Consider the following 7,411-nt stretch of genomic DNA (forward strand, 5'->3'; position numbering starts at 1 on the left):
TGAAAGAAGAAAAAAAAATTTTGCCCAGAAAATTGAGGATGAAGGGAAAAGAATGAAAGCAAGCTTGGACAACAATTCCCTTTAAAAGAAATAACGAGAAATGATTGCTGTTGTAAGGGGAGGGGGAGGGGGGTGGATTTTTGTGCGAAAACTTCAGTGTTGTGAGTCTATTGTGTAGTAGAACGTTGGTGGTATGTAAGGATATATTCTACCTATTGTCTACGATAGATTTTAATTCCCTTTGGAAATAAAGAACGAGGGCACACAAAAGGTGGGAATTGAAACCATTAATCCGTTCCTTTTTTTGCCGCTGGACTCGTTTTCGTGAAGTGGAAAAATGGGATTTTTTTTTTTCGGGTGATATGTTTTGAGATTTTACTTTGAGACATTCGGTTATAACGACACACACCTTGGCTATGGATATAATATTGCCACCATAGGCACCGGAACCTAAGGGCTGAGGCCATTTGAGCCCCCCCCCCCCCAATAAATTTCGTAAGAGGGCTGAACCCCTCCAATATAATTTCAGAACAAACAATGCAATGCATCCTCCCTCTCCTGCGTTTAAGTCCCGTATAGGCAAAGTGATGCTATGGTAGTCCCATACTTTAGCTGGAAATAAACAGCCTACATATTTCCTATTTATTTTCAAAATTAATTGTACTATACAAAATATCATAAGGTAGGGTCACTTATGGGCATGAGGCCCCTCACAAGAGTGGGACTGACAGTGCTACAGCACGGGGCCTAATATGGTTTTCATCATTTTTTTTGTTTTTCATACAATAAATTTCATATAGGGAAGGAGGTCTGAAAAATTTCGCCGGGGACTTGAGAAAAACCCCATCCTAGGAAACTTGTAGCAAAATGTAGGCGGTAAGGCCTGGGTGGGTCCATGCCCTAAAGAAGGCCCTGGTTTTATGGGTGTTTTGTTGGATTCTCTCTCACTGTAGTGTTAGTCACTAATATAAAAACTTTATTTCTCTACACCTTAATTTTTCTTCTCAGCTCTCCAAACTACCTGTCATGGCCCCCTTCTCCATTTTCTTCCGTGGCCCCCTTTAAGTATACCAGTACCACAAGGTTGAGAACCACTGCTCTAGAGGCCTGAGCCTGTACAGAGAAATATTTCTTTTCTGTAAAACTAATTAAAAGTAAGGACGAAAGAAACAAAACAAATAATAAATAAATAACACAAAAGTTATAATACAAAATAAATAAAGTTAAATAATAGATTTTGGGTAATTTATTGTGACAATTGTATTGAAATACGCGTTTACATCACAGTAGCATTTAATAGAATAAAAATTGATTTGAGGCAACACAGGCATATTGATAATAATATAATTCGCTTCTATAACTGAAAATATACATCAATAGCGTCTATTGTTATTAGAAATTCAAAAAGTTGTTTTTTTAAATGATGCAAACCTAGATAAATTATGTATTGCCAACGCACTAAAGCATTAAATAGTTTTATAGCAAGGCAGTAAAAATGTTTGCTTATGAAATATTTCTTTTCTAAATGAGAGTATATGAAGTAAATTTCGTTTGGTCTTCTCAATGATATGTCCTCTATTTGTGTGCATGTTGATTTATTACGATGTATGTAGAGTATGATTCGGTAGATGGCGTTATGTCTTATGGGGAGTAGATTTAAATTTCTATGAGTTGAGATTTGAGAGAGCGCACTGCAAATAGTTTTGAAACATCTGTTTTTTTTTGTAAAATGCAAACTTTTATGGCCCCCCCCTCTCGGCTCGGAGTCCAGGGTAAGTGCCCCGCCGCTGTGGTGGTCGAGTGGCCATAGTGACGGACTCGCATCGCGAGGTCCCGGGTTCGAACCCCACCTTCGCCGCAGTGGTGGTCGGCTGAAGTTGGTTTTCTGCGGTTCCCAACTTCGAGGTGTGAATGCAAGCCGATCTCCCCATTAAAAAGTCTCGCCTCAGAGAGCACAGCTTCAAACATTACACTTCACTCATAGTTCGAAAAACATGTGGTAGATGGCAGCACTATAACAAGCATTAAACAGAAACAAGCTTCACGTTAGGGTCACAACACGAACACACACATTCCAACATGTACCAATTCGTTAGAAGTTCCGCAAAGGAATATGGACGAGGTATATGTGTGGTTTAGTGGTACGGGCAATGCCCGTTTACCCAAGCCTAGTACAGCTTTGCTGCGAGTGTTCTTGAACATTTTACTAGTTTGCCTTACATACCAGAGTGACACACCACACCAGACCAACCATGACCCCATTCTGTGCACATATGAAATATAAGCTGTATATCCTGAGGGTTGTGGGCCACCAGAGTGACACCCCTAATGCGTGCGACCCGCGACGCTACAGCTAACGATTATTCTGCAGCTAAAACAGAAAGAAGTTGGCCACCCCTCGGCTAACATACAACGGTACAAATGTTCAATCATATTGTGATTTTTTGATGCATTGCATGCAGCTGGGAACGCGACCAGAAGATGAACAATGAATGCGTGTGAGTTCATAAAGAAGTCGTGGAAAAACAAAACCCCCAAGGGTAGGTGCAGGATCATAATTCTCACTCACAGTTTGAAAAATTGATGGTGGCAGCACTGAAATTCACGCAAACACTATATATACGCACTATTTACAGTAAATATATACAAGCACGCATTTCCGGCACAACTCATGCAGTAGTAAATTGCACAAATTGTGCTCGGTTTGAAAGAAGGAATAGTTTAACGAAGAACCTCTTCAAACCACCGTATAGACATACATCAATATACCATCAGGTCACCGCGACGCACACTTTGAGAACCCTACGTAATCAGCGATACATGTGACACAAGCAAAATCATGTTCATATCAGTAAAAAGTTTCTTCTATGTTTCAAATCGGAATGTCTTATGGGAATCCACGAAGCCAGGCGGGCCTGGCCAGAGAAGGCCATAACGGTTACTGGGAAAGGTGGGTGGGGCGAGGGGGGGGGAGGTTGTGGCTTTTTCTCTCTCTCTCTTTCAATTATTCGTAGCTCATCCAAGCTTTGACACAATGCAATACTATGCTGTGTCAAAGCCAGGGTGCTATTGGTGCTTGAGCACGCGCAGTATTTTGCATGGGGAAGGGACTGAGTTCCCCCAGAATTGATTCAGAAATCAAAACATCCACTTAAAGCTCAAGCGGAGCACACACACACACCCCGAGTCTGAAAATACTTATAGCATAGGCGCCGGAATCTAGGGACGGAAGCCATTTGCCCCCCTCCCCTCCAATAAATTTAGTAAGGGGTGGGTCCAATAATTTCTGGAAAAACAATGCAATGTACCTTCCCTTTCATGCGTACGTGCTTGAGTTCCGTATACGTACGGGACGACGAGCTACTTTCACCCCCCCCCCAATATTTTCTTCATGTTGGCGCCTCCTGACTTATAGTATATAAAATATATATATAGAAAATATATCGTCCCCATATCGGACATATCGGAATTCCGATATGGGGACTTCATATACTATATGCTATAGCAGTGTTTTCCAAAGTGGGGGACATCGCCCGGGGATTGTGAATAGTCCGGGGGGGGGGGGGACGTAAGAAACTACAGCTGTAACATAAGATCCTATAGGTTATAGGTTAGTTTGAGTTGGACGCGTGAGAAGAAACAATTTTTTGAAGAAAGGGGGCGATGGGTTTGGGAACCTATGTTCAAGAGCGGTGGTTCTCAACATGACCCCCCTTGTGATCCTGGGATATTCTAAGGCAGCGGTTCTCAACCGGTGCTCCGCGGAGCCCTTGGGGATCCTTGTGCACTCTCCAGGGGCTCCGCGGCCTCTCGAAGAAAATTCTAAAAAAACTAAAATTTAAAAAAATAATTGTAAATATTTTTAAATAGTAAAAATAAATCAGTAACTTTGATAAATAATTAAAAAATTGGCATACGGGGCTCCGCCATAGAACTTTTTTACTTGAAAGGGCTCCGCGAGTCAAAAAAGGTTGAGAACCGCTGTTCTAAGGCGACCACGGGTAAAAATCCGATGACAGGGGAGAGCCACGAGAAGTGAAGAGGTCCACAGAGAGCTGTGAAGAAATAAAGCTTTCAAGTGAAATATGTTGGGGAAAATATAACTAATATATCACAATCCAGTAGAGCTGTCCATAGAACCAAGGCCATCTTAACCCATGGGATCCATGTAGACATGACCCGGTCCCTCATATTGGGACCAACGTGATGACAGATCTGTTACTATGATTTTTGAATGAAAATATGTGAATATAAGCTGTTACTTCCAGCTAATCCAGCTAATTGGGAGGGGGGGGGGGGTCCAGAACATCAGTTTGCTCGGGGACCAATGATGTTGAGACCAGAGCCACAACTAGGGGGGGGAGTAGGTGGGCCTGCTGCCCCGGACGCTGGACCAGAGGGGGCGCGAATTTCACACTTTAACCTCTCCTCCAATATTACGGGGGGGGGGGGCAAAATGCGTGCTTGCCTGAGCTGACCAAGCTTTTAGTTGGTTGATTGAGACAGCAATGCATAAAATCCCCCACAAGAATTAAGCTCACTGAAATTTAGCCGAGTGTGAGTGCGGGCCCACTGTGATGTATTGGGAGGGCGATCTATTGTTACGTTCGTTGGATTGGCTCGTATCTTACAAGACTTTATTATTCTCATATAATTCAGCTCTTGGGAGACCAGCCCTCCCCCTTTCTTCCTATGGGTTCACGCCCGCCAAGGTTCCAGAGATCGATCAAATTTATAAAAATTTTGTTCATTATAAATTTTATAAAAATTTAGTTTTGACTAAATTCAATTCAATAAGTAGCAAGGGTCTCAGTCCAACATAAGGATGGGGGAGGAGAGGTGCCAGGGATTGCTCTAGCTGGTGTTGGCCTGGGTAAGATGAGGTGGGGGCTCCTGGATGAAAATATGGTCCAAAGGGGACCATGGGCTAAAAAAGTTTGAGATCCGCTGTTCTAGAGCATAGTTTCTCAAACATTTCGTTTTATCGCCCCCCCCCCCCATTTCAAGCCAACACATATAATCCAAAGCTTCAACCGCTCCCAGGGGGCGATATTGCCCATTTTAGGAAACACTGTTCTAGAGGCTCTACTTCCGACATTTCCGGTCATCAGTAGTTAATACATATAGTATATATGTGTGTAGTATACGTAGTATAGTGTACGTGTATACCCCTTTCTGTTTCCCAAAAAGGTTAGGAATCTTGGCTAGGTTTTCAACTAGCGTATATGAAGTTCGGAAAAATTCGATATAGTGTTTTCAATGGATGTATAAACGTTCGATGAGAAAAAAAAAAAAAGTTCACTTGTTTCCGCCCGGGATCGAACCGGGGACCTTGCGCGTGTGAAGCGCACGTGATAACCACTACACCACGGAAACATGTCTGCCAGGGTGCAAAAAAACAAAATAGCCGTCACGACCCGGTCCCTCATATTGGGGGCTTGCGTGATGAGAGATCTGTTACTATGATTTTTGAATGAAAGTATGTGAATATAAGCTGTTACTTCCAGCTAATTATGGGGGGGTCCAGAACATCAGTTTGCCCGGGGACCAATAATGTTGAGATCAGAGCCATAATTGAGGGGAGTAGGTGTGTCTGCTGCCCCGGACGCTGGACCAGAGGGGGCGCAAATTTCCCACTTTAACCTCTCCTTCAATATTGCAGGAGGGGGGGGGGGAGGCAAAATGCGTGCTTGCCTGAGCTGACCAAGCTTTTAGTTTCGGCTCTGGTTGAGATAGCCATGCATAAAATCCCCCACAAGAAGTAAGCTCATTTAGCCGAGTGTGGGTGCGGGCCCACTGTGATGTATTGGGAGGGCGATCTATTGTTACGTTCCACAGTGGTGCGTTTTGCGAAAAACGTGGTCAAAACTCTTTACTCGCCTTGAAATTCGTTGCATAGTCTTGAAAACTGTTTGGAACAATAAATATTATGCTTTTTTAACGGCAGGGCGCAGATTACATGATTAAAGGGATTTTAAGGGTATGAAATGGATAAAATGTGATACGTTTCCATTATGGCTATGGATAGAATTGCGATAAAAAAAAACATAGCATGGATTTGTTCATGATGTGTTATCATCGTATATATGACATTTGAATTGCAGTAACATGTAAGAATATTGTGAGATGCATTGAAAAACTTATAATAACATAAAATTATGCATAAAATATTGATTAAGAATTTTAAAAAAAAGTAAAAACCGGAAGTTAAAATAAGCATAAAACGTAATTTAAACACGGAAATTTATAATAAAAAGTTTGTAATGGATGGAAAAATATTTCTGGTCGTGGTCTGGGTGTAAAATCGTATGGTCACAACGATATATTAATGTGTATCATAATAATATTATGATCACAATTATGATTTATTAACAACTAACTATAATAACCGGCGTTGCCCACGTTTTCTCAACATACTGGGAGCACTGAAGACGTGAAAAATCATCATTGTAAAGGAATAAACATGTCTGAGGCGCATTGTTAGGGAACCGCGGTGAACATTCCGAACGTCGTTGTTGAGGCCCAAGAACCATTTTCGACGAGCTTTTACAGTAGCCTATCGTTCAAGTGGGCGTTCCAGAGATCGATCAAATTTATAAAGAAATTTTGTTCATTATAAATTTTATAAAAAATTTAGTTTTGACTAAATTCAATTCAATAAGTAGCAAGGGTCTCAGTCCAACATAAGGGTAGGGAGGAGAGGTGCCTGGGATTGCTCTAGCTGGTGTTGGCCTGGGTAAGACGAGGTGGGGGGGGGGGGCTCCTAGATGAAAATATGGTCCAAAGGGGACCATGGGCTAAAAAAGTTTGAGACCCACTGTTCTAGAGCATAGTTTCTCAAACTTTTCGTTCTATCGCCCTCGCCCCCCCCCCCGATTTTCAAGCCAACACATATAATCCTATGCTAAATCCAAAGCTTCCACCGTCCCTCAGGGGGCGATATTGCCCATTTTAGGAAACACTGTTCTAGAGGCTCTACTTCCGACATTTCCGGTCATCAGTAGTTAATACATACAGTATATATACAGTCGAATCCCATTTCAACGAATACCGTTATAGCGAAAATTCCGTTGTGACGGACACTTTTCTAAACCCCCAGATAAAATTGCATAAGATCAATGGAATTCCTTTATAGCGAAATTTTAATATAACGAAGTGATTTCTCCGGTCTCTTGGTGTTCGTTATAACGGAATTCGACTGTATATGCCCCTTTCTGTTTCCCAAAAAGTTTAGGAATCTTGGCTAGGTTTTCAACTGGCGTATCTGAAGTTCGGAAAAATTCGATATAGTGTTTGCAATGAATGTATAACGTTCGATGAAAAAAAAAAAGTATCATTTGTTTCCGCCCGGGATCGAACCGGGGACCTTGCGCGTGTGAAGCGCACGTGATAACCACTACACCACGGAAAC

At 42.1% G+C, this 7,411-nt stretch overlaps 2 non-coding genes across 2 annotated transcripts; both read right to left on the bottom strand.

Annotated features, from left to right (window-relative positions):
• Window positions 1–5,303: 5,303 nt before the first annotated feature.
• Window positions 5,304–5,376, bottom strand: TRNAV-CAC (transfer RNA valine (anticodon CAC)). The gene has a single exon. It is a non-coding gene; the product is annotated as a tRNA-Val (tRNA).
• A 1,962-nt stretch (window positions 5,377–7,338) lies between these two features.
• On the bottom strand, window positions 7,339–7,411 carry TRNAV-CAC (transfer RNA valine (anticodon CAC)). Its single transcript has one exon. It is a non-coding gene; the product is annotated as a tRNA-Val (tRNA).

The sequence above is a fragment of the Pholcus phalangioides genome, unplaced genomic scaffold (assembly GCF_987345545.1).
Source record: "Pholcus phalangioides strain wild (caught in Gottingen) unplaced genomic scaffold, Ppha-v1.0 ptg000010l_1, whole genome shotgun sequence".
NCBI classification, from domain to species: Eukaryota; Metazoa; Arthropoda; class Arachnida; order Araneae; family Pholcidae; genus Pholcus; species Pholcus phalangioides.